The 22,445-nt window shown below is 44.5% G+C and overlaps 8 non-coding genes across 8 annotated transcripts; all 8 read left to right on the top strand.

Annotated features, from left to right (window-relative positions):
* The first annotated feature begins 1,875 nt into the window (after window positions 1-1,875).
* Window positions 1,876-1,947, top strand: trnaq-cug (transfer RNA glutamine (anticodon CUG)). The gene has a single exon. It is a non-coding gene; the product is annotated as a tRNA-Gln (tRNA).
* A 3,308-nt stretch (window positions 1,948-5,255) lies between these two features.
* Window positions 5,256-5,327, top strand: trnaq-cug (transfer RNA glutamine (anticodon CUG)). Its single transcript has one exon. It is a non-coding gene; the product is annotated as a tRNA-Gln (tRNA).
* A 1,953-nt stretch (window positions 5,328-7,280) lies between these two features.
* On the top strand, window positions 7,281-7,352 carry trnaq-cug (transfer RNA glutamine (anticodon CUG)). The gene has a single exon. It is a non-coding gene; the product is annotated as a tRNA-Gln (tRNA).
* Window positions 7,353-12,020: 4,668 nt separating this feature from the next.
* trnaq-cug (transfer RNA glutamine (anticodon CUG)) lies at window positions 12,021-12,092 on the top strand. The gene has a single exon. It is a non-coding gene; the product is annotated as a tRNA-Gln (tRNA).
* A 2,637-nt stretch (window positions 12,093-14,729) lies between these two features.
* On the top strand, window positions 14,730-14,801 carry trnaq-cug (transfer RNA glutamine (anticodon CUG)). Its single transcript has one exon. It is a non-coding gene; the product is annotated as a tRNA-Gln (tRNA).
* Window positions 14,802-16,084: 1,283 nt separating this feature from the next.
* trnaq-cug (transfer RNA glutamine (anticodon CUG)) lies at window positions 16,085-16,156 on the top strand. Its single transcript has one exon. It is a non-coding gene; the product is annotated as a tRNA-Gln (tRNA).
* A 1,283-nt stretch (window positions 16,157-17,439) lies between these two features.
* On the top strand, window positions 17,440-17,511 carry trnaq-cug (transfer RNA glutamine (anticodon CUG)). The gene has a single exon. It is a non-coding gene; the product is annotated as a tRNA-Gln (tRNA).
* Window positions 17,512-18,794: 1,283 nt separating this feature from the next.
* On the top strand, window positions 18,795-18,866 carry trnaq-cug (transfer RNA glutamine (anticodon CUG)). Its single transcript has one exon. It is a non-coding gene; the product is annotated as a tRNA-Gln (tRNA).
* Window positions 18,867-22,445: the final 3,579 nt, after the last annotated feature.

Raw genomic sequence — 22,445 nt, 5'->3', positions numbered from 1 at the left:
GTTTGCTGCCTGAATCAATGACGGTTGATTTATTGTTCTCGACATCAGATGATAGGCTCAACCTCTCATTCCCAGTTCCAAATAAGAGGGGGAGAAAAATGTGTGTTGTCCAGTGCTTCGTTTCACTGCACAGCAGAATGCTCAACATTTTCTTTTAAGCTGCATTCGGCTGGCATACTTGCTGAAATTGAAAGCAGTGCTTCTTGAAACGTAGACATTGCACTTCGTATTCTCGAAAAATGTTAACAATTGCTTATCTTTCGTACAGCAGTGCCTTGCAAAGATTATTCACATTTTACCTGGCAGGACTGCAATACAAGCTGCTATGAGCAGTGTGAAAAAGAAGCAGAGATTTGTGAACCGATAGCCATCAAGGCAGCTGTGTGATTTACTCGGAACCGAGGCTTAGCAGAGGGGCAAGCTGAAGTTAAGGATGAGACCAGAGCGAGACAAAGTATAATGGTGGCGACGGTAATGTTGTTGATTTTAAGAAAAGATTCTAATGAATTCTTCAGCGCCGGTTGCATGCTGTAATGGTGACCACTCTGGACTTTGAGTCCAGCGATCCGAGTTCAAATCTCGGTGGAACCTGAACTCTTGTTGTCCCAGCTGCTGGAAATTTGGGACATACAAGCTTGGCATCTGCATACCAACCACGGTTACGGGACCGTTTGCTGCCTGAATCAATGACGGTTGATTTATTGTTCTCGACATCAGATGATAGGCTCAACCTCTCATTCCCAGTTCCAAATAAGAGGGGGAGAAAAATGTGTGTTGTCCAGTGCTTCGTTTGACTGCACAGCAGAATGCTCAACATTTTCTTTTAAGCTGCATTCGGCTGGCATACTTGCTGAAATTGAAAGCAGTGCTTCTTGAAACGTAGACATTGCACTTCGTATTCTCGAAAAAAGTTAACAATTGCTTATCTTTCGTACAGCAGTGCCTTGCAAAGATTATTCACATTTTACCTGGCAGGACTGCAATACAAGCTGCTATGAGCAGTGTGAAAAAGAAGCAGAGATTTGTGAACCGATAGCCATCAAGGCAGCTGTGTGATTTGCTCAGAACCGAAGCTTAGCAGAGGGGCAAGTGGGCAAGCTGAAGTTAAGGATGAGACCAGGCCGAGACAAAGTATAATGGTGGAGATGGTAATGTTGTTGATTTTAAGAAAAGATTCTAATGAATTCTTCAGCGCCGCTTGCATGCTGTAATGGTGACCACTCTGGACTTTGAGTCCAGCGATCCGAGTTCAAATCTTGGTGGAACCTGAATTCTTGTTGTCCCAGCTGCTGGAAATTTGGGACATACAAGCTTGGCATCTGCATACCAACCACGGTTACAGGACCGTTTGCTGCCTCAATCAATGACGGTTGATGTATTGTTCTCGACATCCAGATGATAGGCTCAACCTCTCATTCCCAGTTCCAAATAAGCGGGGGAGAAAGATGTGTATTGTCCAGTGCTTCATTTCACTGCACAGCAGATTGCTCAACATTTTCTTTGCAAGCTGCATTCGGCTGGCATACTTGCTAAAATTGAAAGCAGTGCTTCTTGAAACGTAGACATTGCACTTCGTATTCTCAAAAAAAGTTAACAATTGCTTATCTATCGTGCAGCAGTGCCTTGCAAAGATTATTCACATTTTACCTGGCAGGACTGCAATGCAATCTGCCATGAGCAGTGTGAAAAAGAAGCTGAGATTTGTAAACCGATAGCCATCAAGGCAGCTGTGTGATTTGCTCAGAACCGAAGCTTAGCAGAGGGGCAAGTGGGCAAGCTGAAGTTAAGGATGAGACCAGGCCGAGACAAAGTATAATGGTGGAGATGGTAATGTTGTTGATTTTGAGAACCGAATCTAGTGAATTGTTCAGCAAAGGTTCCATGGTGTAATGGTAAGCACTCTGGGCTCTGAATCCAGAGATCCGAGTTCAAATCTCGGTGGAACCTGAATTCTTGTTGTCCCAGCTGCTGGAAATTTGGGACATACAAGCTTGGCATCTGCATGTCAACCACGGTTACGGGACCGTTTGCTGCCTGAATCAATGACGGTTGATTTATTGTTCTCGACATCAGATGATAGGCTCAACCTCTCATTCCCAGTTCCAAATAAGAGGGGGAGAAAAATGTGTGTTGTCCAGTGCTTCGTTTGACTGCACAGCAGAATGCTCAACATTTTCTTTTAAGCTGCATTCGGCTGGCATACTTGCTGAAATTGAAAGCAGTGCTTCTTGAAACATAGACATTGCACTTCGTATTCTCGAAAAAAGTTAACAATTGCTTATCTTTCGTACAGCAGTGCCTTGCAAAGATTATTCACATTTTACCTGGCAGGACTGCAATACAAGCTGCTATGAGCAGTGTGAAAAAGAAGCAGAGATTTGTGAACCGATAGCCATCAATGCAGCTGTGTGATTTACTCGGAACCGAGGCTTAGCAGAGGGGCAAGTGGGCAAGCTGAAGTTAAGGATGAGACCAGAGCGAGACAAAGTATAATGGTGGCGACGGTAATGTTGTTGATTTTAAGAAAAGATTCTAATGAATTCTTCAGCGCCGGTTGCATGCTGTAATGGTGACCACTCTGGACTTTGAGTCCAGCGATCCGAGTTCAAATCTTGGTGGAACCTGAATTCTTGTTGTCCCAGCTGCTGGAAATTTGGGACATACAAGCTTGGCATCTGCATTCCAACCACGGTTACGGGACCGTTTGCTGCCTGAATCAATGACGGTTGATGTATTGTTCTCAACATCAGATGATAGGCTCAACCTCTCATTCCCAGTTCCAAATAAGCGGGGGAGAAAGATGTGTATTGTCCAGTGCTTCGTTTCACTGCACAGCAGATTGCTCAACATTTTCTTTGCAAGCTGCATTCGGCTGGCATACTTGCTAAAATTGAAAGCAGTGCTTCTTGAAACGTAGACATTGCACTTCGTATTCTCGAAAAAAGTTAACAATTGCTTATCTATCGTGCAGCAGTGCCTTGCAAAGATTATTCACATTTTACCTGGCAGGACTGCAATGCAATCTGCCATGAGCAGTGTGAAAAAGAAGCTGAGATTTGTGAACCGATAGCCATCAAGGCAGCTGTGTGATTTGCTCGGAACCGAAGCTTAGCAGAGGGGCAAGTGGGCAAGCTGAAGTTAAGGATGAGACCAGGCCGAGACAAAGTATAATGGTGGAGATGGTAATGTTGTTGATTTTGAGAAACGAATCTAGGGAATTGTTCAGCAAAGGTTCTATGGTGTAATGGTAAGCACTCTGGGCTCTGAATCCAGCGATCCGAGTTCAAATCTCGGTGGAACCTGAATTCTTGTTGTCCCAGCTGCTGGAAATTTGGGACATACAAGCTTGGCATCTGCATGTCAACCACGGTTATGGGACCGTTTGCTGCCTGAATCAATGACGGTTGATTTATTGTTCTCGACATCAGATGATAGGCTCAACCTCTCATTCCCAGTTCCAAATAAGAGGGGGAGAAAAATGTGTGTTGTCCAGTGCTTCGTTTCACTGCACAGCAGAATGCTCAACATTTTCTTTTAAGCTGCATTCGGCTGGCATACTTGCTGAAATTGAAAGCAGTGCTTCTTGAAACGTAGACATTGCACTTCGTATTCTCGAAAAATGTTAACAATTGCTTATCTTTCGTACAGCAGTGCCTTGCAAAGATTATTCACATTTTACCTGGCAGGACTGCAATACAAGCTGCTATGAGCAGTGTGAAAAAGAAGCAGAGATTTGTGAACCGATAGCCATCAAGGCAGCTGTGTGATTTACTCGGAACCGAGGCTCAGCAGAGGGGCAAGCTGAAGTTAAGGATGAGACCAGAGCGAGACAAAGTATAATGGTGGCGACGGTAATGTTGTTGATTTTAAGAAAAGATTCTAATGAATTCTTCAGCGCCGGTTGCATGCTGTAATGGTGACCACTCTGGACTTTGAGTCCAGCGATCCGAGTTCAAATCTCGGTGGAACCTGAACTCTTGTTGTCCCAGCTGCTGGAAATTTGGGACATACAAGCTTGGCATCTGCATACCAACCACGGTTACGGGACCGTTTGCTGCCTGAATCAATGACGGTTGATTTATTGTTCTCGACATCAGATGATAGGCTCAACCTCTCATTCCCAGTTCCAAATAAGAGGGGGAGAAAAATGTGTGTTGTCCAGTGCTTCGTTTGACTGCACAGCAGAATGCTCAACATTTTCTTTTAAGCTGCATTCGGCTGGCATACTTGCTGAAATTGAAAGCAGTGCTTCTTGAAACGTAGACATTGCACTTCGTATTCTCGAAAAAAGTTAACAATTGCTTATCTTTCGTACAGCAGTGCCTTGCAAAGATTATTCACATTTTACCTGGCAGGACTGCAATACAAGCTGCTATGAGCAGTGTGAAAAAGAAGCAGAGATTTGTGAACCGATAGCCATCAAGGCAGCTGTGTGATTTACTCAGAACCGAGGCTTAGCAGAGGGGCAAGTGGGCAAGCTGAAGTTAAGGATGAGACCAGAGCGAGACAAAGTATCATGGTGGTGACGGTAATGTTGTTGATTTTAAGAAAAGATTCTAATGAATTCTTCAGCGCCGCTTGCATGCTGTAATGGTGACCACTCTGGACTTTGAGTCCAGCGATCCGAGTTCAAATCTTGGTGGAACCTGAATTCTTGTTGTCCCAGCTGCTGGAAATTTGGGACATACAAGCTTGGCATCTGCATACCAACCACGGTTACGGGACCGTTTGCTGCCTGAATCAATGACGGTTGATGTATTGTTCTCAACATCCAGATGATAGGCTCAACCTCTCATTCCCAGTTCCAAATAAGCGGGGGAGAAAGATGTGTATTGTCCAGTGCTTCATTTCACTGCACAGCAGATTGCTCAACATTTTCTTTGCAAGCTGCATTCGGCTGGCATACTTGCTAAAATTGAAAGCAGTGCTTCTTGAAACGTAGACATTGCACTTCGTATTCTCGAAAAAAGTTAACAATTGCTTATCTATCGTGCAGCAGTGCCTTGCAAAGATTATTCACATTTTACCTGGCAGGACTGCAATGCAATCTGCCATGAGCAGTGTGAAAAAGAAGCTGAGATTTGTGAACCGATAGCCATCAAGGCAGCTGTGTGATTTGCTCAGAACCGAAGCTTAGCAGAGGGGCAAGTGGGCAAGCTGAAGTTAAGGATGAGACCAGGCCGAGACAAAGTATAATGGTGGAGATGGTAATGTTGTTGATTTTGAGAACCGAATCTAGGGAATTGTTCAGCAAAGGTTCCATGGTGTAATGGTAAGCACTCTGGGCTCTGAATCCAGCGATCCGAGTTCAAATCTCGGTGGAACCTGAATTCTTGTTGTCCCAGCTGCTGGAAATTTGGGACATACAAGCTTGGCATCTGCATATCAACCACGGTTACGGGACCGTTTGCTGCCTGAATCAATGACGGTTGATTTATTGTTCTCGACATCAGATGATAGGCTCAACCTCTCATTCCCAGTTCCAAATAAGAGGGGGAGAAAAATGTGTGTTGTCCAGTGCTTCGTTTCACTGCACAGCAGAATGCTCAACATTTTCTTTTAAGCTGCATTCGGCTGGCATACTTGCTGAAATTGAAAGCAGTGCTTCTTGAAACGTAGACATTGCACTTCGTATTCTCGAAAAATGTTAACAATTGCTTATCTTTCGTACAGCAGTGCCTTGCAAAGATTATTCACATTTTACCTGGCAGGACTGCAATACAAGCTGCTATGAGCAGTGTGAAAAAGAAGCAGAGATTTGTGAACCGATAGCCATCAAGGCAGCTGTGTGATTTACTCGGAACCGAGGCTCAGCAGAGGGGCAAGCTGAAGTTAAGGATGAGACCAGAGCGAGACAAAGTATAATGGTGGCGACGGTAATGTTGTTGATTTTAAGAAAAGATTCTAATGAATTCTTCAGCGCCGGTTGCATGCTGTAATGGTGACCACTCTGGACTTTGAGTCCAGCGATCCGAGTTCAAATCTCGGTGGAACCTGATCTCTTGTTGTCCCAGCTGCTGGAAATTTGGGACATACAAGCTTGGCATCTGCATACCAACCACGGTTACGGGACCGTTTGCTGCCTGAATCAATGACGGTTGATTTATTGTTCTCGACATCAGATGATAGGCTCAACCTCTCATTCCCAGTTCCAAATAAGAGGGGGAGAAAAATGTGTGTTGTCCAGTGCTTCGTTTGACTGCACAGCAGAATGCTCAACATTTTCTTTTAAGCTGCATTCGGCTGGCATACTTGCTGAAATTGAAAGCAGTGCTTCTTGAAACGTAGACATTGCACTTCGTATTCTCGAAAAAAGTTAACAATTGCTTATCTTTCGTACAGCAGTGCCTTGCAAAGATTATTCACATTTTACCTGGCAGGACTGCAATACAAGCTGCTATGAGCAGTGTGAAAAAGAAGCAGAGATTTGTGAACCGATAGCCATCAAGGCAGCTGTGTGATTTACTCAGAACCGAGGCTTAGCAGAGGGGCAAGTGGGCAAGCTGAAGTTAAGGATGAGACCAGAGCGAGACAAAGTATAATGGTGGTGACGGTAATGTTGTTGATTTTAAGAAAAGATTCTAATGAATTCTTCAGCGCCGCTTGCATGCTGTAATGGTGACCACTCTGGACTTTGAGTCCAGCGATCCGAGTTCAAATCTTGGTGGAACCTGAATTCTTGTTGTCCCAGCTGCTGGAAATTTGGGACATACAAGCTTGGCATCTGCATACCAACCACGGTTACGGGACCGTTTGCTGCCTGAATCAATGACGGTTGATGTATTGTTCTCAACATCCAGATGATAGGCTCAACCTCTCATTCCCAGTTCCAAATAAGCGGGGGAGAAAGATGTGTATTGTCCAGTGCTTCATTTCACTGCACAGCAGATTGCTCAACATTTTCTTTGCAAGCTGCATTCGGCTGGCATACTTGCTAAAATTGAAAGCAGTGCTTCTTGAAACGTAGACATTGCACTTCGTATTCTCGAAAAAAGTTAACAATTGCTTATCTATCGTGCAGCAGTGCCTTGCAAAGATTATTCACATTTTACCTGGCAGGACTGCAATGCAATCTGCCATGAGCAGTGTGAAAAAGAAGCTGAGATTTGTGAACCGATAGCCATCAAGGCAGCTGTGTGATTTGCTCAGAACCGAAGCTTAGCAGAGGGGCAAGTGGGCAAGCTGAAGTTAAGGATGAGACCAGGCCGAGACAAAGTATAATGGTGGAGATGGTAATGTTGTTGATTTTGAGAACCGAATCTAGGGAATTGTTCAGCAAAGGTTCCATGGTGTAATGGTAAGCACTCTGGGCTCTGAATCCAGCGATCCGAGTTCAAATCTCGGTGGAACCTGAATTCTTGTTGTCCCAGCTGCTGGAAATTTGGGACATACAAGCTTGGCATCTGCATGTCAACCACGGTTACGGGACCGTTTGCTGCCTGAATCAATGACGGTTGATTTATTGTACTCGACATCAGATGATAGGCTCAACCTCTCATTCCCAGTTCCAAATAAGAGGGGGAGAAAAATGTGTGTTGTCCAGTGCTTCGTTTGACTGCACAGCAGAATGCTCAACATTTTCTTTTAAGCTGCATTCGTCTGGCATACTTGCTGAAATTGAAAGCAGTGCTTCTTGAAACGTAGACATTGCACTTCGTATTCTCGAAAAAAGTTAACAATTGCTTATCTTTCGTACAGCAGTGCCTTGCAAAGATTATTCACATTTTACCTGGCAGGACTGCAATACAAGCTGCTATGAGCAGTGTGAAAAAGAAGCAGAGATTTGTGAACCGATAGCCATCAATGCAGCTGTGTGATTTACACGGAACCGAGGCTTAGCAGAGGGGCAAGTGGGCAAGCTGAAGTTAAGGATGAGACCAGAGCGAGACAAAGTATAATGGTGGCGACGGTAATGTTGTTGATTTTAAGAAAAGATTCTAATGAATTCTTCAGCGCCGGTTGCATGCTGTAATGGTGACCACTCTGGACTTTGAGTCCAGCGATCCGAGTTCAAATCTTGGTGGAACCTGAATTCTTGTTGTCCCAGCTGCTGGAAATTTGGGACATACAAGCTTGGCATCTGCATTCCAACCACGGTTACGGGACCGTTTGCTGCCTGAATCAATGACGGTTGATGTATTGTTCTCAACATCAGATGATAGGCTCAACCTCTCATTCCCAGTTCCAAATAAGCGGGGGAGAAAGATGTGTATTGTCCAGTGCTTCGTTTCACTGCACAGCAGATTGCTCAACATTTTCTTTGCAAGCTGCATTCGGCTGGCATACTTGCTAAAATTGAAAGCAGTGCTTCTTGAAACGTAGACATTGCACTTCGTATTCTCGAAAAAAGTTAACAATTGCTTATCTATCGTGCAGCATTGCCTTGCAAATATTATTCACATTTTACCTGGCAGGGCTGCAATGCAATCTGCCATGAGCAGTGTGAAAAAGAAGCTGAGATTTGTGAACCGATAGCCATCAAGGCAGCTGTGTGATTTGCTCAGAACCGAAGCTTAGCAGAGGGGCAAGTGGGCAAGCTGAAGTTAAGGATGAGACCAGGCCGAGACAAAGTATAATGGTGGAGATGGTAATGTTGTTGATTTTGAGAAAAGAATCTAGGAACAATTCAGCAAAGGTTCCATGGTGTAATGGTAAGCACTCTGGGCTCTGAATCCAGCGATCCGAATTCAAATCTCGGTGGAACCTGAATTCTTGTTGTCCCAGCTGCTGGAAATTTGGGACATACAAGCTTGGCATCTGCATACCAACCACGGTTACGGGACCGTTTGCTGCCTGAATCAATGACGGTTGATTTATTGTTCTCGACATCAGATGACAGGCTCAACCTCTCATTCCCAGTTCCAAATAAGAGGGGGAGAAAAATGTGTGTTGTCCAGTGCTTCGTTTGACTGCACAGCAGAACGCTCAACATTTTCTTTAAAGCTGCATTCGGCTGGCATACTTGCTGAAATTGAAAGCAGTGCTTCTTGAAACGTAGACATTGCACTTCGTATTCTCGAAAAAAGTTAACAATTGCTTATCTTTCGTACAGCAGTGCCTTGCAAAGATTATTCACATTTTACCTGGCAGGATTGCAATACAAGCTGCTATGAGCAGTGTGAAAAAGAAGCAGAGATTTGTGAACCGATAGCCATCAAGGCAGCTGTGTGATTTACTCAGAACCGAGGCTTAGCAGAGGGGCAAGTGGGCAAGCTGAAGTTAAGGATGAGACCAGACCGAGACAAAGTATAATGGTGGCGACGGTAATGTTGTTGATTTTAAGAAAAGATTCTAATGAATTCTTCAGCGCCGGTTGCATGCTGTAATGGTGACCACTCTGGACTTTGAGTCCAGCGATCCGAGTTCAAATCTTGGTGGAACCTGAATTCTTGTTGTCCCAGCTGCTGGAAATTTGGGACATACAAGCTTGGCATCTGCATACCAACCACGGTTACGGGATCGTTTGCTGCCTGAATCAATGACGGTTGATGTATTGTTCTCAACATCAGATGATAGGCTCAACCACTCTTTCCCAGTTCCAAATAAGCGGGGGAGAAAGATGTGTATTGTCCAGTGCTTCGTTTGACTGCACAGCAGAATGCTCAACATTTTCTTTTAAGCTGCATTCGTCTGGCATACTTGCTGAAATTGAAAGCAGTGCTTCTTGAAACGTAGACATTGCACTTCGTATTCTCGAAAAAAGTTAACAATTGCTTATCTTTCGTACAGCAGTGCCTTGCAAAGATTATTCACATTTTACCTGGCAGGACTGCAATACAAGCTGCTATGAGCAGTGTGAAAAAGAAGCAGAGATTTGTGAACCGATAGCCATCAATGCAGCTGTGTGATTTACTCGGAACCGAGGCTTAGCAGAGGGGCAAGTGGGCAAGCTGAAGTTAAGGATGAGACCAGAGCGAGACAAAGTATAATGGTGGCGACGGTAATGTTGTTGATTTTAAGAAAAGATTCTAATGAATTCTTCAGCGCCGGTTGCATGCTGTAATGGTGACCACTCTGGACTTTGAGTCCAGCGATCCGAGTTCAAATCTTGGTGGAACCTGAATTCTTGTTGTCCCAGCTGCTGGAAATTTGGGACATACAAGCTTGGCATCTGCATTCCAACCACGGTTACGGGACCGTTTGCTGCCTGAATCAATGACGGTTGATGTATTGTTCTCAACATCAGATGATAGGCTCAACCTCTCATTCCCAGTTCCAAATAAGCGGGGGAGAAAGATGTGTATTGTCCAGTGCTTCGTTTCACTGCACAGCAGATTGCTCAACATTTTCTTTGCAAGCTGCATTCGGCTGGCATACTTGCTAAAATTGAAAGCAGTGCTTCTTGAAACGTAGACATTGCACTTCGTATTCTCGAAAAAAGTTAACAATTGCTTATCTATCGTGCAGCATTGCCTTGCAAATATTATTCACATTTTACCTGGCAGGGCTGCAATGCAATCTGCCATGAGCAGTGTGAAAAAGAAGCTGAGATTTGTGAACCGATAGCCATCAAGGCAGCTGTGTGATTTGCTCAGAACCGAAGCTTAGCAGAGGGGCAAGTGGGCAAGCTGAAGTTAAGGATGAGACCAGGCCGAGACAAAGTATAATGGTGGAGATGGTAATGTTGTTGATTTTGAGAAAAGAATCTAGGAACAATTCAGCAAAGGTTCCATGGTGTAATGGTAAGCACTCTGGGCTCTGAATCCAGCGATCCGAATTCAAATCTCGGTGGAACCTGAATTCTTGTTGTCCCAGCTGCTGGAAATTTGGGACATACAAGCTTGGCATCTGCATACCAACCACGGTTACGGGACCGTTTGCTGCCTGAATCAATGACGGTTGATTTATTGTTCTCGACATCAGATGACAGGCTCAACCTCTCATTCCCAGTTCCAAATAAGAGGGGGAGAAAAATGTGTGTTGTCCAGTGCTTCGTTTGACTGCACAGCAGAACGCTCAACATTTTCTTTAAAGCTGCATTCGGCTGGCATACTTGCTGAAATTGAAAGCAGTGCTTCTTGAAACGTAGACATTGCACTTCGTATTCTCGAAAAAAGTTAACAATTGCTTATCTTTCGTACAGCAGTGCCTTGCAAAGATTATTCACATTTTACCTGGCAGGACTGCAATACAAGCTGTTATGAGCAGTGTGAAAAAGAAGCAGAGATTTGTGAACTGATAGCCATCAAGGCAGCTGTGTGATTTACTCAGAACCGAGGCTTAGCAGAGGGGCAAGTGGGCAAGCTGAAGTTAAGGATGAGACCAGACCGAGACAAAGTATAATGGTGGCGACGGTAATGTTGTTGATTTTAAGAAAAGATTCTAATGAATTCTTCAGCGCCGGTTGCATGCTGTAATGGTGACCACTCTGGACTTTGAGTCCAGCGATCCGAGTTCAAATCTTGGTGGAACCTGAATTCTTGTTGTCCCAGCTGCTGGAAATTTGGGACATACAAGCTTGGCATCTGCATACCAACCACGGTTACGGGATCGTTTGCTGCCTGAATCAATGACGGTTGATGTATTGTTCTCAACATCAGATGATAGGCTCAACCACTCTTTCCCAGTTCCAAATAAGCGGGGGAGAAAGATGTGTATTGTCCAGTGCTTCGTTTCACTGCACAGCAGATTGCTCAACATTTTCTTTGCAAGCTGCATTCGGCTGGCATACTTGCTAAAATTGAAAGCAGTGCTTCTTGAAACGTAGACATTGCACTTCGTATTCTCGAAAAAAGTTAACAATTGCTTATCTATCGTGCAGCAGTGCCTTGCAAAGATTATTCACATTTTACCTGGCAGGACTGCAATGCAATCTGCCATGAGCAGTGTGAAAAAGAAGCTGAGATTTGTGAACCGATAGCCATCAAGGCAGCTGTGTGATTTGCTCAGAACCGAAGCTTAGCAGAGGGGCAAGTGGGCAAGCTGAAGTTAAGGATGAGACCAGGCCGAGACAAAGTATAATGGTGGAGATGGTAATGTTGTTGATTTTGAGAAAAGAATCTAGGGAACTGTTTAGCAAAGGTTCCATGGTGTAATGGTAAGCACTCTGGGCTCTGAATCCAGCGATCCGAGTTCAAATCTCGGTGGAACCTGAATTTTTGTTCTCCCAGCTGCTGGAAATTTGGGCCATACAAGCTGGGCATCTGCATACCAACCACGGTTACGGGACCGTTTGCTGCCTGAATCAATGATGGTTGATTTATTGTTCTCGACATCAGATGATAGGCTCAACCTCTCATTTCCAGTTCCAAATAAGAGGGGGAGAAAAATGTGTGTTGTCCAGTGCTTCGTTTGACTGCACAGCAGAATGCTCAACATTTTCTTTTAAGCTGCATTCGGCTGGCGTACTTGCTGAAATTGAAAGCAGTGCTTCTTGAAACGTAGACATTGCACTTCGTATTCTCGAAAAAAGTTAACAATTGCTTATCTTTCGTACAGCAGTGCCTTGCAAAGATTATTCACATTTTACCTGGCAGGACTGCAATACAAGCTGCTATGAGCAGTGTGAAAAAGAAGCAGAGATTTGTGAACCGATAGCCATCAAGGCAGCTGTGTGATTTACTCGGAACCGAGGCTTAGCAGAGGGGCAAGTGGGCAAGCTGAAGTTAAGGATGAGACCAGACCGAGACAAAGTATAATGGTGGCGACGGTAATGTTGTTGATTTTAAGAAAAGATTCTAATGAATTCTTCAGCGCCGGTTGCATGCTGTAATGGTGACCACTCTGGACTTTGAGTCCAGCGATCCGAGTTCAAATCTTGGTGGAACCTGAATTCTTGTTGTCCCAGCTGCTGGAAATTTGGGACATACAAGCTTGGCATCTGCATTCCAACCACGGTTACGGGACCGTTTGCTGCCTGAATCAATGACGGTTGATGTATTGTTCTCAACATCAGATGATAGGCTCAACCTCTCATTCCCACTTCCAAATAAGCGGGGGAGAAAGATGTGTATTGTCCAGTGCTTCGTTTCACTGCACAGCAGATTGCTCAACATTTTCTTTGCAAGCTGCATTCGGCTGGCATACTTGCTAAAATTGAAAGCAGTGCTTCTTGAAACGTAGACATTGCACTTCGTATTCTCGAAAAAAGTTAACAATTGCTTATCTATCGTGCAGCATTGCCTTGCAAAGATTATTCACATTTTACCTGGCAGGGCTGCAATGCAATCTGCCATGAGCAGTGTGAAAAAGAAGCTGAGATTTGTGAACCGATAGCCATCAAGGCAGCTGTGTGATTTGCTCAGAACCGAAGCTTAGCAGAGGGGCAAGTGGGCAAGCTGAAGTTAAGGATGAGACCAGGCCGAGACAAAGTATAATGGTGGAGATGGTAATGTTGTTGATTTTGAGAAAAGAATCTAGGAACAATTCAGCAAAGGTTCCATGGTGTAATGGTAAGCACTCTGGGCTCTGAATCCAGCGATCCGAATTCAAATCTCGGTGGAACCTGAATTCTTGTTGTCCCAGCTGCTGGAAATTTGGGACATACAAGCTTGGCATCTGCATACCAACCACGGTTACGGGACCGTTTGCTGCCTGAATCAATGACGGTTGATTTATTGTTCTCGACATCAGATGACAGGCTCAACCTCTCATTCCCAGTTCCAAATAAGAGGGGGAGAAAAATGTGTGTTGTCCAGTGCTTCGTTTGACTGCACAGCAGAACGCTCAACATTTTCTTTAAAGCTGCATTCGGCTGGCATACTTGCTGAAATTGAAAGCAGTGCTTCTTGAAACGTAGACATTGCACTTCGTATTCTCGAAAAAAGTTAACAATTGCTTATCTTTCGTACAGCAGTGCCTTGCAAAGATTATTCACATTTTACCTGGCAGGACTGCAATACAAGCTGCTATGAGCAGTGTGAAAAAGAAGCAGAGATTTGTGAACCGATAGCCATCAAGGCAGCTGTGTGATTTACTCAGAACCGAGGCTTAGCAGAGGGGCAAGTGGGCAAGCTGAAGTTAAGGATGAGACCAGACCGAGACAAAGTATAATGGTGGCGACGGTAATGTTGTTGATTTTAAGAAAAGATTCTAATGAATTCTTCAGCGCCGGTTGCATGCTGTAATGGTGACCACTCTGGACTTTGAGTCCAGCGATCCGAGTTCAAATCTTGGTGGAACCTGAATTCTTGTTGTCCCAGCTGCTGGAAATTTGGGACATACAAGCTTGGCATCTGCATACCAACCACGGTTACGGGATCGTTTGCTGCCTGAATCAATGACGGTTGATGTATTGTTCTCAACATCAGATGATAGGCTCAACCACTCTTTCCCAGTTCCAAATAAGCGGGGGAGAAAGATGTGTATTGTCCAGTGCTTCGTTTCACTGCACAGCAGATTGCTCAACATTTTCTTTGCAAGCTGCATTCGGCTGGCATACTTGCTAAAATTGAAAGCAGTGCTTCTTGAAACGTAGACATTGCACTTCGTATTCTCGAAAAAAGTTAACAATTGCTTATCTATCGTGCAGCAGTGCCTTGCAAAGATTATTCACATTTTACCTGGCAGGACTGCAATGCAATCTGCCATGAGCAGTGTGAAAAAGAAGCTGAGATTTGTGAACCGATAGCCATCAAGGCAGCTGTGTGATTTGCTCAGAACCGAAGCTTAGCAGAGGGGCAAGTGGGCAAGCTGAAGTTAAGGATGAGACCAGGCCGAGACAAAGTATAATGGTGGAGATGGTAATGTTGTTGATTTTGAGAAAAGAATCTAGGGAACTGTTTAGCAAAGGTTCCATGGTGTAATGGTAAGCACTCTGGGCTCTGAATCCAGCGATCCGAGTTCAAATCTCGGTGGAACCTGAATTCTTGTTCTCCCAGCTGCTGGAAATTTGGGCCATACAAGCTGGGCATCTGCATACCAACCACGGTTACGGGACCGTTTGCTGCCTGAATCAATGATGGTTGATTTATTGTTCTCGACATCAGATGATAGGCTCAACCTCTCATTTCCAGTTCCAAATAAGAGGGGGAGAAAAATGTGTGTTGTCCAGTGCTTCGTTTGACTGCACAGCAGAATGCTCAACATTTTCTTTTAAGCTGCATTCGGCTGGCGTACTTGCTGAAATTGAAAGCAGTGCTTCTTGAAACGTAGACATTGCACTTCGTATTCTCGAAAAAAGTTAACAATTGCTTATCTTTCGTACAGCAGTGCCTTGCAAAGATTATTCACATTTTACCTGGCAGGACTGCAATACAAGCTGCTATGAGCAGTGTGAAAAAGAAGCAGAGATTTGTGAACCGATAGCCATCAAGGCAGCTGTGTGATTTACTCGGAACCGAGGCTTAGCAGAGGGGCAAGTGGGCAAGCTGAAGTTAAGGATGAGACCAGACCGAGACAAAGTATAATGGTGGCGACGGTAATGTTGTTGATTTTAAGAAAAGATTCTAATGAATTCTTCTGCGCCGGTTGCATGCTGTAATGGTGACCACTCTGGACTTTGAGTCCAGCGATCCGAGTTCAAATCTTGGTGGAACCTGAATTCTTGTTGTCCCAGCTGCTGGAAATTTGGGACATACAAGCTTGGCATCTGCAAACCAACCACGGTTACGGGACCGTTTGCTGCCTGAATCAATGACGGTTGATGTATTGTTCTCAACATCAGATGATAGGCTCAACCTCTCATTCCCAGTTCCAAATAAGCGGGGGAGAAAGATGTGTATTGTCCAGTGCTTCGTTTCACTGCACAGCAGATTGCTCAACATTTTCTTTGCAAGCTGCATTCGGCTGGCATACTTGCTAAAATTGAAAGCAGTGCTTCTTGAAACGTAGACATTGCACTTCGTATTCTCGAAAAAAGTTAACAATTGCTTATCTATCGTGCAGCAGTGCCTTGCAAAGATTATTCACATTTTACCTGGCAGGACTGCAATGCAATCTGCCATGAGCAGTGTGAAAAAGAAGCTGAGATTTGTGAACCGATAGCCATCAAGGCAGCTGTGTGATTTGCTCAGAACCGAAGCTTAGCAGAGGGGCAAGTGGGCAAGCTGAAGTTAAGGATGAGACCAGGCCGAGACAAAGTATAATGGTGGAGATGGTAATGTTGTTGATTTTGAGAAAAGAATCTAGGGAACCGTTTAGCAAAGGTTCCATGGTGTAATGGTAAGCACTCTGGGCTCTGAATCCAGCGATCCGAGTTCAAATCTCGGTGGAACCTGAATTCTTGTTCTCCCAGCTGCTGGAAATTTGGGCCATACAAGCTTGGCATCTGCATACCAACCACGGTTACGGGACCGTTTGCTGCCTGAATCAATGATGGTTGATTTATTGTTCTCGACATCAGATGATAGGCTCAACCTCTCATTTCCAGTTCCAAATAAGAGGGGGAGAAAAATGTGTGTTGTCCAGTGCTTCGTTTGACTGCACAGCAGAATGCTCAACATTTTCTTTTAAGCTGCATTCGGCTGGCGTACTTGCTGAAATTGAAAGCAGTGCTTCTTGAAACGTAGACATTGCACTTCGTATTCTCGAAAAAAGTTAACAATTGCTTATCTTTCGTACAGCAGTGCCTTGCAAAGATTATTCACATTTTACCTGGCAGGACTGCAATACAAGCTGCTATGAGCAGTGTGAAAAAGAAGCAGAGATTTGTGAACCGATAGCCATCAAGGCAGCTGTGTGATTTACTCGGAACCGAGGCTTAGCAGAGGGGCAAGTGGGCAAGCTGAAGTTAAGGATGAGACCAGACCGAGACAAAGTATAATGGTGGCGACGGTAATGTTGTTGATTTTAAGAAAAGATTCTAATGAATTCTTCAGCGCCGGTTGCATGCTGTAATGGTGACCACTCTGGACTTTGAGTCCAGCGATCCGAGTTCAAATCTTGGTGGAACCTGAATTCTTGTTGTCCCAGCTGCTGGAAATTTGGGACATACAAGCTTGGCATCTGCAAACCAACCACGGTTACGGGACCGTTTGCTGCCTGAATCAATGACGGTTGATGTATTGTTCTCAACATCAGATGATAGGCTCAACCTCTCATTCCCAGTTCCAAATAAGCAGGGGAGAAAGATGTGTATTGTCCAGTGCTTCGTTTCACTGCACAGCAGATTGCTCAACATTTTCTTTGCAAGCTGCATTCGGCTGGCATACTTGCTAAAATTGAAAGCAGTGTTTCTTGAAACGTAGACATTGCACTTCGTATTCTCGAAAAAAGTTAACAATTGCTTATCTATCGTGCAGCAGTGCCTTGCAAAGATTATTCACATTTTACCTGGCAGGACTGCAATGCAATCTGCCATGAGCAGTGTGAAAAAGAAGCTGAGATTTGTGAACCGATAGCCATCAAGGCAGCTGTGTGATTTGCTCAGAACCGAAGCTTAGCAGAGGGGCAAGTGGGCAAGCTGAAGTTAAGGATGAGACCAGGCCGAGACAATGTATAATGGTGGAGATGGTAATGTTGTTGATTTTGAGAAAAGAATCTAGGGAACTGTTTAGCAAAGGTTCCATGGTGTAATGGTAAGCACTCTGGGCTCTGAATCCAGCGATCCGAGTTCAAATCTCGGTGGAACCTGAATTCTTGTTCTCCCAGCTGCTGGAAATTTGGGCCATACAAGCTTAGCATCTGCATACCAACCACGGTTACGGGACCGTTTGCTGCCTGAATCAATGATGGTTGATTTATTGTTCTCGACATCAGATGATCGGCTCAACCTCTCATTTCCAGTTCCAAATAAGAGGGGGAGAAAAATGTGTGTTGTCCAGTGCTTCGTTTGACTGCACAGCAGAATGCTCAACATTTTCTTTTAAGCTGCATTCGGCTGGCGTACTTGCTGAAATTGAAAGCAGTGCTTCTTGAAACGTAGACATTGCACTTCGTATTCTCGAAAAAAGTTAACAATTGCTTATCTTTCGTACAGCAGTGCCTTGCAAAGATTATTCACATTTTACCTGGCAGGACTGCAATACAAGCTGCTATGAGCAGTGTGAAAAAGAAGCAGAGATTTGTGAACCGATAGCCATCAAGGCAGCTGTGTGATTTACTCGGAACCGAGGCTTAGCAGAGGGGCAAGTGGGCAAGCTGAAGTTAAGGATGAGACCAGACCGAGACAAAGTATAATGGTGGCGACGGTAATGTTGTTGATTTTAAGAAAAGATTCTAATGAATTCTTCAGCGCCGGTTGCATGCTGTAATGGTGACCACTCTGGACTTTGAGTCCAGCGATCCGAGTTCAAATCTTGGTGGAACCTGAATTCTTGTTGTCCCAGCTGCTGGAAATTTGGGACATACAAGCTTGGCATCTGCAAACCAACCACGGTTACGGGACCGTTTGCTGCCTGAATCAATGACGGTTGATGTATTGTTCTCAACATCAGATGATAGGCTCAACCTCTCATTCCCAGTTCCAAATAAGCGGGGGAGAAAGATGTGTATTGTCCAGTGCTTCGTTTCACTGCACAGCAGATTGCTCAACATTTTCTTTGCAAGCTGCATTCGGCTGGCATACTTGCTAAAATTGAAAGCAGTGCTTCTTGAAACGTAGACATTGCACTTCGTATTCTCGAAAAAAGTTAACAATTGCTTATCTATCGTGCAGCAGTGCCTTGCAAAGATTATTCACATTTTACCTGGCAGGACTGCAATGCAATCTGCCATGAGCAGTGTGAAAAAGAAGCTGAGATTTGTGAACCGATAGCCATCAAGGCAGCTGTGTGATTTGCTCAGAACCGAAGCTTAGCAGAGGGGCAAGTGGGCAAGCTGAAGTTAAGGATGAGACCAGGCCGAGACAAAGTATAATGGTGGAGATGGTAATGTTGTTGATTTTGAGAAAAGAATCTAGGGAACTGTTTAGCAAAGGTTCCATGGTGTAATGGTAAGCACTCTGGGCTCTGAATCCAGCGATCCGAGTTCAAATCTCGGTGGAACCTGAATTCTTGTTCTCCCAGCTGCTGGAAATTTGGGCCATACAAGCTTGGCATCTGCATACCAACCACGGTTACGGGACCGTTTGCTGCCTGAATCAATGATGGTTGATTTATTGTTCTCGACATCAGATGATAGGCTCAACCTCTCATTTCCAGTTCCAAATAAGAGGGGGAGAAAAATGTGTGTTGTCCAGTGCTTCGTTTGACTGCACAGCAGAATGCTCAACATTTTCTTTTAAGCTGCATTCGGCTGGCGTACTTGCTGAAATTGAAATCAGTGCTTCTTGAAACGTAGACATTGCACTTCGTATTCTCGAAAAAAGTTAACAATTGCTTATCTTTCGTACAGCAGTGCCTTGCAAAGATTATTCACATTTTACCTGGCAGGACTGCAATACAAGCTGCTATGAGCAGTGTGAAAAAGAAGCAGAGATTTGTGAACCGATAGCCATCAAGGCAGCTGTGTGATTTACTCGGAACCGAGGCTTAGCAGAGGGGCAAGCTGAAGTTAAGGATGAGACCAGAGCGAGACAATGTATAATGGTGGCGACGGTAATGTTGTTGATTTTAAGAAAAGATTCTAATGAATTCTTCAGCGCCGGTTGCATGCTGTAATGGTGACCACTCTGGACTTTGAGTCCAGCGATCCGAGTTCAAATCTTGGTGGAACCTGAATTCTTGTTGTCCCAGCTGCTGGAAATTTGGGACATACAAGCTTGGCATCTGCATTCCAACCACGGTTACGGGACCGTTTGCTGCCTGAATCAATGACGGTTGATGTATTGTTCTCAACATCAGATGATAGGCTCAACCTCTCATTCCCAGTTCCAAATAAGCGGGGGAGAAAGATGTGTATTGTCCAGTGCTTCGTTTCACTGCACAGCAGATTGCTCAACATTTTCTTTGCAAGCTGCATTCGGCTGGCATACTTGCTAAAATTGAAAGCAGTGCTTCTTGAAACGTAGACATTGCACTTCGTGTTCTCGAAAAAAGTTAACAATTGCTTATCTATCGTGCAGCAGTGCCTTGCAAAGATTATTCACATTTTACCTGGCAGGGCTGCAATGCAATCTGCCATGAGCAGTGTGAAAAAGAAGCTGAGATTTGTGAACCTATAGCCATCAAGGCAGCTGTGTGATTTGCTCAGAACCGAAGCTTAGCAGAGGGGCAAGTGGGCAAGCTGAAGTTAAGGATGAGACCAGGCCGAGACAAAGTATAATGGTGGAGATGGTAATGTTGTTGATTTTGAGAAAAGAATCTAGGGAACTGTTTAGCAAAGGTTCCATGGTGTAATGGTAAGCACTCTGGGCTCTGAATCCAGCGATCCAAGTTCAAATCCGGATAGAACCTGAATTCTTGTTGTCCCAGCTGCTGGAAATTTGGGACATACAAGCTTGGCATCTGCATACCAACCACGGTTACGGGACCGTTTGCTGCCTGAATCAATGACGGTTGATTTATTGTTCTCGACATCAGATGACAGGCTCAACCTCTCATTCCCAGTTCCAAATAAGAGGGGGAGAAAAATGTGTGTTGTCCAGTGCTTCGTTTCACTGCACAGCAGAATGCTCAACATTTTCTTTAAAGCTGCATTCGGCTGGCATACTTGCTGAAATTGAAAGCAGTGCTTCTTGAAACGTAGACATTGCACTTCGTATTCTCGAAAAAAGTTAACAATTGCTTATCTTTCGTACAGCAGTGCCTTGCAAAGATTATTCACATTTTACCTGGCAGGACTGCAATACAAGCTGCTATGAGCAGTGTGAAAAAGAAGCAGAGATTTGTGAACCGATAGCCATCAAGGCAGCTGTGTGATTTACTCAGAACCGAGGCTTAGCAGAGGGGCAAGTGGGCAAGCTGAAGTTAAGGATGAGACCAGAGCGAGACAAAGTATAATGGTGGCGACGGTAATGTTGTTGATTTTAAGAAAAGATTCTAATGAATTCTTCAGCGCCGGTTGCATGCTGTAATGGTGACCACTCTGGACTTTGAGTCCAGCGATCCGAGTTCAAATCCTGGTGGAACCTGAATTCTTGTTGTCCCAGCTGCTGGAAATTTGGGACATACAAGCTTGGCATCTGCATACCAACCACGGTTACGGGACCGTTTGCTGCCTGAATCAATGACGGTTGATGTGTTGTTCTCAACATCAGATGATAGGCTCAACCTCTCATTCCCAGTTCCAAATAAGCAGGGGAGAAAGATGTGAGTTGTCCAGTGATTCGTTTCACTGCACAGCAGATTGCTCAACATTTTCTTTGCAAGCTGCATTCGGCTGGCATACTTGCTAAAATTGAAAGCAGTGCTTCTTGAAACGTAGACATTGCACTTCGTATTCTCGAAAAAAGTTAACAATTGCTTATCTATCGTGCAGCAGTGCCTTGCAAAGATTATTCACATTTTACCTGGCAGGACTGCAATGCAATCTGCCATGAGCAGTGTGAAAAAGAAGCTGAGATTTGTGAACCGATAGCCATCAAGGCAGCTGTGTGATTTGCTCAGAACCGAAGCTTAGCAGAGGGGCAAGTGGGCAAGCTGAAGTTAAGGATGAGACCAGGCCAAGACAAAGTATAATGGTGAAGATGGTAATGTTGTTGATTTTGAGAAAAGAATCTAGGGAACTGTTTTGCAAAGGTTCCATGGTGTAATGGTAAGCACTCTGGGCTCTGAATCCAGCGATCCGAGTTCAAATCTCGGTGGAACTTGAATTCTTGTTGTCCCAGCTGCTGGAAATTTGGGACATACAAGCTTGGCATCTGCATACCAACCACGGTTACGGGACCGTTTGCTGCCTGAATCAATGACGGTTGATTTATTGTTCTCGACATCAGATGATAGGCTCAACCTTTCATTCCCAGTTCCAAATAAGAGGGGGAGAAAAATGTGTGTTGTCCAGTGCTTCGTTTCACTGCACAGCAGAATGCTCAACATTTTCTTTAAAGCTGCATTCGGCTGGCATACTTGCTGAAATTGAAAGCAGTGCTTCTTGAAACGTAGACATTGCACTTCGTATTCTCGAAAAAAGTTAACAATTGCTTATCTTTCGTACAGCAGTGCCTTGCAAAGATTATTCACATTTTACCTGGCAGGACTGCAATACAAGCTGCTATGAGCAGTGTGAAAAAGAAGCAGAGATTTGTGAACCGATAGCCATCAAGGCAGCTGTGTGATTTACTCGGAACCGAGGCTTAGCAGAGGGGCAAGTGGGCAAGCTGAAGTTAAGGATGAGACCAGAGCGAGACAAAGTATAATGGTGGCGACGGTAATGTTGTTGATTTTAAGAAAAGATTCTAATGAATTCTTCAGCGCCGGTTGCATGCTGTAATGGTGACCACTCTGGACTTTGAGTCCAGCGATCCGAGTTCAAATCTTGGTGGAACCTGAATTCTTGTTGTCCCAGCTGCTGGAAATTTGGGACATACAAGCTTGGCATCTGCATACCAACCACGGTTACGGGACCGTTTGCTGCCTGAATCAATGACGGTTGATGTGTTGTTCTCAACATCAGATGATAGGCTCAACCTCTCATTCCCAGTTCCAAATAAGCGGGGGAGAAAGATGTGTATTGTCCAGTGCTTCGTT

This window comes from Somniosus microcephalus, unplaced genomic scaffold (assembly GCF_052327205.1).
Source record: "Somniosus microcephalus isolate GS21.2 unplaced genomic scaffold, FLI_Smic_1.0 scaffold39, whole genome shotgun sequence".
Lineage (NCBI taxonomy): Eukaryota > Metazoa > Chordata > Chondrichthyes > Squaliformes > Somniosidae > Somniosus > Somniosus microcephalus.
This window is presented reverse-complemented; position numbering and strand designations above follow the sequence as displayed.